The sequence below is a fragment of the Carya illinoinensis genome, chromosome 6, assembly GCF_018687715.1.
Source record: "Carya illinoinensis cultivar Pawnee chromosome 6, C.illinoinensisPawnee_v1, whole genome shotgun sequence".
NCBI lineage: Eukaryota > Viridiplantae > Streptophyta > Magnoliopsida > Fagales > Juglandaceae > Carya > Carya illinoinensis.
The window spans coordinates 32,482,881-32,494,533 of record NC_056757.1 but is presented as its reverse complement, the minus strand read 5'-3'; the positions used below and the strand labels follow the sequence as shown (position 1 = coordinate 32,494,533).

The 11,653-nt window shown below is 33.8% G+C and overlaps 1 non-coding gene across 1 annotated transcript; it reads left to right on the top strand.

Annotated features, from left to right (window-relative positions):
- Window positions 1-674: 674 nt before the first annotated feature.
- Window positions 675-747, top strand: TRNAE-CUC. Its single transcript has one exon. It is a non-coding gene; the product is annotated as a tRNA-Glu (tRNA).
- Window positions 748-11,653: the final 10,906 nt, after the last annotated feature.

Genomic DNA, 11,653 nt, shown 5'->3' with positions numbered 1-11,653 from the left:
AGCTAGTTATTCTCTTTCCCGTCGATCGGTTATGGTCAGTTACTTTACTGTTTTTCCTTTCGTCGGCAATTTTTTCCAAAAACCGTGCTGAATATGTTGATTTTCACCTATAATTAGAATGATATTTATGTAATGTACGATGATCACTGTGTAGTAAATTGTAGCGCGCAATTGTCGTTCAAAAATGGTAGATGCACCGATAATATCCAATAATATAGAATTTGGCTTAAATCTTATTTGAAAAAATGAATGGTTAAAATTATTTAAATGAAAAAATAAATTAACTTTTCTATCCATCTTCAAATCTTATTTATTTACTTTTAATGTATGGGGGTGAACTTTTAACACTGTATAAGTCGAACTCAAGAATATAGCATTTTTTACTGTTTATACAGCCACGTAAACAGTAAAAGCTTTTGCTTAGTAAAATTCTACACATTATACATAATTTTTTTATTTAGTCTTTTTCTTCCTGATTATGTGGTGGTATATAGATGATGAGTAGATGAATTTAATTAATTTTTTTAAAAATAAAAATATTAATTAAAAATAAAAATAATGTGTTATGTGGTTTATTAAGATTATGAGTGTTGAGCAGTCATTTTACGTAGTGAAAGTATAACATCTAAGGAATTGAAGAGTTATTTATAACTCTTGTTAGCAAGAAGGCATCCTCCGTTGTAGTCTAGTTGGTCAGGATACTCGGCTCTCACCCGAGAGACCCGGGTTCGAGTCCCGGCAACGGAACTTATTTTTCGATAATTAACCCTTTGATATCTAAAAGCGGGTTGATCTATGTGAGCTTGTATTATAAATTACTGGGCTTCTTGACATTATTTACATAGGTGTTAGGCAACAACATAAAGGCCCAACCTTGATTTGGTAGTCCGACAGCCAGAAGAATGAATCAGGCCAGACGTAATTAAGAGATTCATTCTGCTAAGAGGAAATCCAGTCCAAATACTTGTTTGCGCTGTGGATATAGGCAATTCAATTCAATTTGGAAAATGATAAGATGATTATTATTATTTATTTAATAATTAAAGAAATATTTTCATAATAAAATTATGATTTTTTTTAAATATTTAAGATGATTAAAAAAATACACATTGGTAGAATATCCGTAAAATTATTATTATTTTATTTAGTAATTAAAGAAATATTTTTTAAAAATGTTATGATTTTTTTAAAATATTTAACATGATTAAAAAAATGAAAAACTCTGCTTGCACATGGGGTGGGGGAATCCCTGCGTACACGTACAGCCACGTGTTATAATGAAATGATCCGTTTCATTATTAAATGTCACAGTTGAAATTTAAAATACAGTTGATCCACAACTCCTTCGATTTGAAATCTTCCTGAATTGACGAGTGTAAAGAAGAAGCATAGAAGAGAACCACAAAGACTGCCTCTCATCTTTCTCTCATTCGCATCTGAAACCTCATCCTCTTCTAATTTTTTTTATTTTTTTTAATTCTTCTCATCTGAAACACAACACCCATCTCGTATAGCCACGGAACAATTTTCCTCAAGTCTTTAAAGCATTCTTCTATTATTTATTTATTTATTCATCTCATCTGAAACGCAACACCCATCTCGTATACCCATGGAACAGTTTTCCTGAAGTCTTCAAAGCACTCTCTCTCTCTCTCTCTCTCTCTCTCTCTCTCTCTCTCTCTCTCTCTCTCATCTGTGCTTTCTTTTTTGCTGTGTCTATGATTTTTATCCGAAACTTCCATATTTTCATTACAAATCTCAAGACCCATATTATCTTGCACTTTCACGTTCATTTGTTTTAAAAAAATCAAACCTTTGATGTAAATATGGAGGAAGAAGAAGGTTTCAGTGAGTTGGGTTAATCATGTTTATTTGCAGAGGAGGGAGAGAGTGAGAAAGTGAAGTAAAAAAAATAAGAGAAATGCTTTTTACAATCGGGCTAGGGAGACGCTGCGGAGTCGTGTCCGACGTGGCTCTAGTTTTACTTAAACGGTGTGTTTCGTCTTATAGGGTTAACCAAGCGTTTCGTCTTATGGGGTTAACCAGGCGTTTCAACTGCTTCTCTTTCATTTCTTTCGTCCCTCATTTTCACTAGAATCACCATCCCCCATTTCCCCTTCTCTTTGACTGCAACTGCAAAATTTTCCATCTCGTTCTCCAGCTTCGATCCCATCTCATTCTCCAGCTTCGATCCAGCCATTCCATTTATGAGGTTATTTTTGGTGTATGTTTATGAGAGAAATATTTCTCTTCGTTCGATTTCACCATCTCCTTCCGTCGTACTCTTCATCTGAGAAAATCGCCGTCTGTCGTTTTCCATCTTCAAGATTGCATGTCTTGATTCCTTCATTTTCCATCGCATTCACCGAAACCCCAATCCCAAATTTTTATCTTTCTCTTCATTTCTCCCTTTTTTTCGAAAATCCTAACCCTAAAATTTTCCCTTTTCACGAAAGCTCTAAAATTTTTCCATTTTTTTACCGAAAACTAGGGGTGTCAAATCGTGTTAACGGGTCGTGTCAAAGCATGCATATTATACTATATAGCTCAACCCTAACCCGACCCGTTAAGCTCATTGTGTCAAAATCTCAAACCCTAACACGACCCGTTAACATAAAGAGTCGTGTCGTGTCAACCCGTTTTGATCCATTAGTGAATATTACGAAATAAGTTAACACGACACAATACGACTCGTTTCAAACTATTTATTTAAATAGGTTAAAAAGTCCGAAATTAACCAGTTTGACCTAATTAAATTTAGCATAATTTTATATAAATTTAAAAATCACAATATTTATAAATATTACAAAGCTAAATACAAGTCCAAAATTACAATCCAAACAATAAACATATCTATATTAAAATTCTAACAATTTTACTTATAAGTATAAGGGTATAATTGTAATTTTGACTTTCTTAACGTGTCATAACGGGTTATAACGTGTCATAATGGGTTGACCCGTTAAGCAATCGTGTTTTAACGGGTCAACCCGTTTTGACCCGAACCTGTTAAGACTAAACCCTAACCCGCTATTATCGTGTCGTGTTCGTGTTTGGTTAACGGGTCGTGTAACATATTGCCACCCCTACCGAAAACCCTAATCCTAAAATTTTTCCTTTTCCCGAAAGCCCTAAAATTTCACCATTTTTTTACCGAAAACCCTAACCCTAAAATTTCTCCAATTTTTTTTTTTTTCCTGAAAACCCTAACCCTAAAATTTCCCCTTTACCCGAAAGCCCTAAAAGTTTCCCAATTTTTTTCCAAAAACCCTAACCCTGAAATTTTTCCTTTTCCCGAAAGTCCTAAAATTTCTCCATTTTTTTACCGGAAACCCTAACCCTAAAATTTTCCCTTTTCCCCTTTTTCCCAAAACCTAACCCTAAAATATCCCGACATGGTCTTATTCTCGAGATGACTGACTAATTCGCTTAAAGCTTGGTAAGCTCTCTAACCCGTTTATTTGAAAAGTAATTATTTATAATACAATAGGTTCTCTAATATTTGGCATCTGATGAGTTGTTAATGCATTTGTAGGTTTGATTGAGTGTGCAAGAACCCTGACTCAAATTAGTTCTGTCTGGTTTGGATTGCTACATTATTGTGTTTTAATTTGAGGAAATCAGTTCTAATTTTTGTTTTGGATTGCTACATTATTGTGATTTAATTTAAGTAAATTAGTTATGTTATTTTGTTTGGATTGATACGTTATTGTGTTTCAAGTTAAGTAATGTATTTTAACTTAAGTAAATCAGGTATGTTTTTTGGTTTGGATTGCTATATTATTGTGTTTTAATTTACGTAAATCAGTTTGTGTGTTGGTTTGGATTGATACATTATTGTGTATTAATTTAAGTAAATCAGTTTTAATTTAATTAAATCAGTTCTGTTTTTTTATTTACATTATTGTGTATTAATATAATGATGCATTAATGGTAGCTTTGTCAAACTGGTTGATGGTGGCTATTGTTACTCCATGCTATTTATATTGAAGAAAAGTGATTCTATTTTCTGGTTTTGAAGATGTACATTATTGTGTTTTCATTTAATGAAGCATCTAATGGTGGTTTTGTGAAACTGGTTGATGGTTGCTATTGTTACTCGATGCTGTTAGAATTGAAGTAAATCAATTCTATTTTTTGATTTGGAAGAGGTACATTATTGTGTATTCATTTAATGAAGCATATAATTTTATATTTGCCTTATTGGTTGATGTTAGCTATTGTTACTCGATGCTATTAGAATTGAAGTAAATCAATTCTGTTTTTTTATTTGGAAGAGGTACATTATTGTGTATTCATTTAATGAAGCATATAATTTTATATTTGCCTTATTAGTTGATGTTAGCTATTGTTACTCCATGCTGTTAGAATTGAAGTAAATCAATTATGTTTTTTGATTTGGAAGAGGTACATTATTGTGTATTCATTTAATGAAGCATATAATTTTATATTTGCCTTATTGGTTGATGTTAGCTATTGTTACTCCATGCTATTAGAATTGAAGTAAATCAATTCTGTTTTTTGATTTGGAAGATGTACATTATTGTGTATTCATTTAATGAAGCATATAACTTTATCTTTGTCTTGTTGGTTGATGTTACCTATTGTTACTCCATAGTGTTAGAATTGAAGTAAATCAATTCTGTTTTTTAATTTGGAAGAGGTACATTACTGTGTATTCATTTAATGAAGCATATAATTTTATATTTGCCTTATTGGTTGATGTTACCTATTGTTACTCCATGCTGTTAGAATTGAAGTAAATCAATTCTATTTTTTGATTTGAAAGAGGTACATTATTGTATATTCATTTAATGAAGCATATAACTTTATATTTATCTTATTGGTTGACATTACCTATTGTTACTCCATGGTGTTAGAATTAAAGTAAATCAATTCTGTTTTTTGATTTGGAAGAGGTACATTATTATGTATTCATTTAATGAAGCATATAACTTTATCTTTGCCTTATTGGTTGATGTTAGCTATTGTAAAATGTTTTTATTTTTTTCTGTTGTTTAGATTATTGTATTGTGAATCTGGTTTTGGTTATAATGTCATCATCATCAATGTCTTCTGCATCTGTTGATAATCGTACTTTGAGTACACCAATGTGCTTCTGTGAGGTTGAAGCCACACTGAAATACTCAAATACTAGAAGAAATCCTGGCCAAGCCTTTTTAGGATGTCGAAAGTACAACACTGAGGTAATTACAACATTCATTTGGTTACATTTGCATTACGTTTTCAGAACTACTCAATATTCTTGCATATCTAATCTTTTGCATTAAAATGGTTACGGACTACTGTACTGCAAATTTTTCAAGTGGGCAGATAGTGAAGATATAGAACAAGACCTTCTGAAAAGAAAAATGATTCGCTAAGGAAAGAGATAGACCTGGTTAAGATGCTCGAGGATATTGAGAAAAGGGAGATTCAGCTCAGAAAGAAAGCGAATGAGATCAATAAGAAAGAGATTTTGCTGGCTAGCCTAAATGAGGAGATTATGAAAAAAGAGTGGATGCTTCTTCAGCAACAAGCAGAAATCAAGCACTCTCGCACACTATTCCGGCTATTTTGGGCTGCGGTCATTTTTTTGATTTGTTACGTACTAGTATGTAAGTGATGTTGGATTGTACTAAGGTTATTGAGAAAATTGTGTAATTGCATTTACTATTAAGTAAGTCAGAATTAGGTGGTAGTACGCCAGAAAATGTATTTTGGTCATTTTGAATAGGATATTGGTGTAATTGTATCACAGGAGGTTGAACCTATGTGATACGGAATTGCCATTGCTTTTGAACTCTTGTGGGAATTGTAAAAGGTTGAACAATTCTGGTCTGATGTTTAATACAAGAGTAATTATACTTAGCCGAAATATTCTGGTATGATTTTGTAATGAATATTCTGGTCTGATTGTTAATACAAGAGGAATTGTTCATTATCTGAATCAGGATGAATACCTATACATTATCTAAATAATATAATGTTGTTCCATATTGGGCATTCTGATTTTTCAGGTAACAAAACTTTCCCATTCAACAAAGCTTAAGTTCTTCCATGGTAAAGTTCCTGGTAAACATTATTGTCCAGGTAACTTAAGTTCAACAACTAAACTTAAATCTAAAATGTAAAAAAGGCAACCGTAAAGTGCAAGAGTTCATATAACCCACATAATCCACTATCCCTTTTAATAAAAACAAAAATAAACATCCAATTGTCACAGGCAAGACTTCATATAACCCACAGAACCCACAAAAAATCATGACAAATCTGCAATAATTTGTCATACACATAAAAATGGCACATAACCATGTTGTCTCCATCCAACCCATAAATCACAACCAATACAAAAGCATTAGGATCTAAAAATCTGCAACTCCATCAAAAGAACACAACCAAGTCAATTATTGCTGCTTCTCCACCAACAATATATAAAATCTGAAACTTTCAAAGAATGATTTGAAAATGTTGCTTCTCAATCAACCAAACTCTTCAACAGCTCCAACAGAACATTTTCATCGATCTACTGATTCTCTTCCCCCGGTTGTGATCCATCCAACCCAAGTTGCATTTGTAATGAATATAAGATAAGTTTCTCAATTTTCAAGTTAAGTTCATAAATTAAGGGAAAATTCATTATTTATTTTTTATTACACTTTCTTGAGTCCCCATGAATGCTTCTAGTAGCTACGTTCCACTAATGTCAACAGTTGAGCTGCTTAAAACAATCTGGTGATAAATTACAACAATAACCCCATAAGTAGCAATTCAAATCAGTATATAACAAATAAGCATATAACAAGATAGGAATATACAACTTTCAGTAAACAAAAATATGGGAATATACTTCTTCATGCAAGTTTCCAACAATGGGGTTATCTATATGTGATGGGCCAAATAAATTCCTGCATGTGTCTCGGATTGGTGCATCTCCTCCGTCTCCCTAATAATCACATAAGTTATAAAATGTGTATGTATTAATTTTTTTTAAAGGAAAAAATAGACCCGATGACAATAATAAAAACTATTATTAAGCAAAATGAATTTTTAAAATGGTGCACCTGTTTACGTTTCCTTTTTACAGGTGCCTTTACAGGTGGTTTTTGCTTCTTCTCTTTAACCTTTAGCACCCGTTTCTCCATCGTGGAAGCTCTCCTCAGAGATGGGGGCCTGCCCTTCCCTCTCACAACTAGTGGACTCAGCACCGCCTTTGAACTATCAACTGTAGTTGGCTCCAATGTCAGACAATGCACATTGGAACCTATTCGCGTCATAGATGGTGCTTGTTGATTATGACGATATAAGCCAATCATCCCATATAACTTTCTCTCTGCATCCTCAGTGTGCTCATTGGAACCTGCTGCATAAGTTATCATCTAATAATAGATATTCAACAGACGGGAATATCTGTTAGCATCTATATGGTGATCCCCTACGTCATAGCTACTGCAAATTAACGTGTATCTCCTTTTGATATCTTTTCTCCATTGATCTAAAATGTACTTAGCCGGCAATGATTTTATCTGGTTACATTAGAATATAGCCAAAATATATGCCTACACAGTATCCCCCTCATCTGAAATAACCCGCACGAACACTTTGCATCACAATCTTCCTCATTAAATTCCACAGAATATGTAACGCACTTACTGAACTCTTCAACATGAACCTCATCATCGACCAGATAAGTTTTAATTCCACCATCCCTTTTAAGTATAGATGGATCCATATCGAGCACACCCATGACTTGCTGCTGAACTTTCCTAAATTTAGCATTGGTGTACAGCTCTTAGAATTTTTTTTCAATTGGAGATCTAGATATGCAGGGAATACTGACATTAAATGAGTGGAAGTTTGAGTTATTTTCATTCTCAATTTTCTTTTTCAATGCATTGTCAAACTGGTCAAAAAACTCATTCAAGTTGGTTTTCGCATGTACATAACCATCAAAAAAAGCATTCATGCTCTCGCTTTGCTGGGCTGTACTCATTCCAGCCCAAAAGAATTCTCTTAGAAAAACTGGCACCCAATGGCCACGCTCAGCATATAAACTTTGCAACCAGGTGTTCTCATGCAAGTTGAAAGTGTTAATGAACCCCTCCCAACAACTCTCAAACTCTTTAATACTTTGTGTATCATATACACATTTCATCAACTGATTTTTCAGTCCAGTTTTGTAGGCACTATAAGAGCCAAGCTTCTAGGGAACGTTTTTTAGAATATGCCATAGGCAAAATCTATGTCGTGTTTCCGGAAAGACAGTAGCAGTTGCATTTTTCATTGCCTTGTCTTGATCTGTGATAATAGTTTTTGGAGTTATACCATTCATACATTACAACCAAGTCTCAAATAACCATGTAAAGGTCTATGTATCCTCACTAGAAATCAACCCTGCCCCTAGAAGAATTGATTGCCCATGGTGAGTTACACCAACAAAGGGTGCAAAGGGCATCCCATATCTATTCATCAGGTATGTGATGTTGAATGTTACCACATCACCAAAATACTGATAGGCTGCCCTATTACGTGGGTCTGCCCAGAATACATTCTTCAACCTCCCGTCATCATCTAAATCCATCAAAGTAAAAAACCCATCGTTCTTGTACTGCATCCTACAAAAGTACTCTCGAAACGCTCCGACACCACCTTTCCCAAGTCGTAGATGCCGTGCTTTGTCAATATAATTGCGACAATTTTTCTCTAAAAATGGGAGGTTCTCGAATCCACCGACGCCAACAACAAGAGATCCAAAGCTCTTGTTCATTCAAATGCCAGCCAAGTCGTTTGTATCTAGGACTCTTTTTAAGGAGTCACTCGCCTCTCGGTTACATCGAAAGAATCGGGATTTCTGCGGATTGAGGCCGTGATTATGGGTATTCTGAACAGTTGTCAATTGCAACTTTCCCTCTACTTTTAAGGCATTTATCTTTGCCTTACAATCCGTCTTTCCTGTTGGACGGGGTTTGGCGACATTTAACATCCTATTCCGAGCTTTCCCACCACGGTCACAACCAAGGGTGACATATCTGACACTGCCATCCTCTCCCCTCTCACTCTTTTGTGCCATCACTCCAAATCCACATTTCTTAGCATATTCTTTATAATACTCAATTAATTCTTTAAAAGAATTAAACTACATACCCGACTTTGGCTCCTCAATTAAATCATCACCATCTATTTGCATTATCTGAGGTGTCCCAATACTTTTGTCATCGGTTTCCTTAGAATCTAGTTTATCCTCTTTACTTGTTTCAACAATTCTAGAGGAGGTACATGGCGATTCAGTTTCCCTATAATTTACTCCATCCTCTTTATCTTTATCAACTGTTGTGCTTGTAGCGGAACATGTATTGATGACAGGTATTGGAGGTCTCATCCCATATTGAAATGGATATTGGTTGTCATCTGGATATGGCAAAAAAGTCGGTGACCATGTAGGCATTGCTCCATAATAACCAGGCATGTAATTTGCAAAGCTCGGACAAGTTATTGGTATATCCTAAAATAAAAACAACAATGATAATTAGCATTAAAGCTCAATGTTAAAATTTTAAGAACTCAAATATTGTATTTTTTAAACAATATAACATATTGGGGTTGGTGTATTTGAGGTAGATGGTGTTAACGGATGTGAGTGTTCTTCCCCTATTCCCATGATGACAATCCCAAGAACACCTATATATGCACACAGTGAGTATAGATAATACAGAAAATAATTCAAAAAATTCTAACTTTGTCATTAAGAAGTTAAGATGGAAAAAATCGAGGAAGGTAAAAATGCTTCTAAGCTACTAATCGAAGCAAGTGGTTCTGTTTCCGAATTGTAGATTTTGCAACTTTAGAAAGACACCAAATTGTATATAATTAAATTGTGATAGCCTTGTTTCACTTAGATTATAGATTCGTAGATTGTCCACAATCATTAAACAAATAATTTATGTATATATCTAGTCATTAAATTGCACCATATATAACCTATTTAATAATGAGAAATTAACATGTTCATATATAGGTGGGTTTTGATATCTTATGGGGTGTAGGAAGGAAGTCCATTAATAATTAGGTGGATTCAAATGGAGTAGTACATCAATGACTATTTCATGAAAAATCAGTTTTGCAACTTTACCAAGATTTATTAACATATATCTTAGCTTTGCTAGATCTAAAAAAAGCTATGTAGGGATACTTCTATACACTTGCATATTGACTTTCAAGCTCTTATCTTCACACAGAAGTTGCATACCCACCACCTATTTTTAGACTGCTAAGAAATGCAACTTACAAAGCTAGTAATTTGGTATGTCATGCTAAATTGTTCTCATAGATTAAAGCTGTGTTTTTTTTTGTTACAATATTTCTAAAGCTGTGTTTTTTTTTTTGTTACAATGTTTCTAAAGCTGTGTTTTTTTTTTTACAATATTATTAAAGCTGTGTTTGTTACAATATTTCTAAAGCTGTTTTTTTTTTTCTTACAATATTTCATCTTATCTTTGTACCATTAAAGCTTGTGTTTTTTTTTTTTTTTTGTTACAATAATCCTACACACATTTTCCTTTTCTTTAACAGGTCATAGATGACTGGTTTTATAGTATCTTTGTACCATTAAAGCTGATTTTTTTTTTTTTTGTTACAATAACCCGCACAAACACATTTTCCTTTCATTTAACAGGTCATAGATGCCTGCTTTTATAGTCTTCAACTAATAACCATGTAAAGGATAGATTAAAGCAGAGGAACAAATCAAGCTACAATTTTTTTGTTAAGGGTTCATAAATAGCTGTATCACTTCAACAAATCTACCAACAAACTCATCTGAAACCAATGCATTATTATCACGAATCTACCAACACACCAACACGTCAAAGCAAAGCAAATGAGTAAATTTTTACCCAACGCAGACAGAGGAAGAGCAGCAGATCTATTTGTTGCAGTTTCTTCGCCTCAATGTGCAACAACTCACCGAATAAAAGCTCCACTAGGTTGGCTCAGCCTTTAACGAAGACCCTTTTCAGCTCCGACAAAGATTCCGGCGTCCTTCCACCCTTCCACTTTACTTGTTGAGTTCTCAGAATACAATGGAAGCTGACGGCTTTTGAGAAGGTATTCTCCGTTCCGTTCAGCCTAGTACGACGGCAATGCACATTGTCCTTCCACTCGATGGCGACGAGCGGTGATGAGCAGCGACGACAACCAAGAGCAGGAATAATGTATGTCCTGAAATGGCGTTCCCCCCATATCTTTTTATATTTCCGTTTTTTTTTTTAATAAATACAGATGACGTGGCTTTATTTACTGCACGATTGTGCGGCGATGTATGTCCCAACTGTACCTAGAACTATTGAAAAAAAAAAAAAGTGAAAGGCCTATTGTTGTCGTATACTGATATATAAGTTAAAGATAAAGCTGAGTGGTATACTGCCACATCAGCGATTTTTCCAACGGTACCCAACGACGAGTACCTGTAGCAAAACTCTAAAAAAATACCATGTCGGGAGAATATGAGTAAAATCTTTGACTTCTTGTTTTATAAAAATTAAATTATTCTTTGTTTACAATTTAAGTTAGATATTTAAAATATATATTTAATAAAAATATTCAAATATCAATACAATAAATTAAAGTTAAAATACAATATATATATATATATATA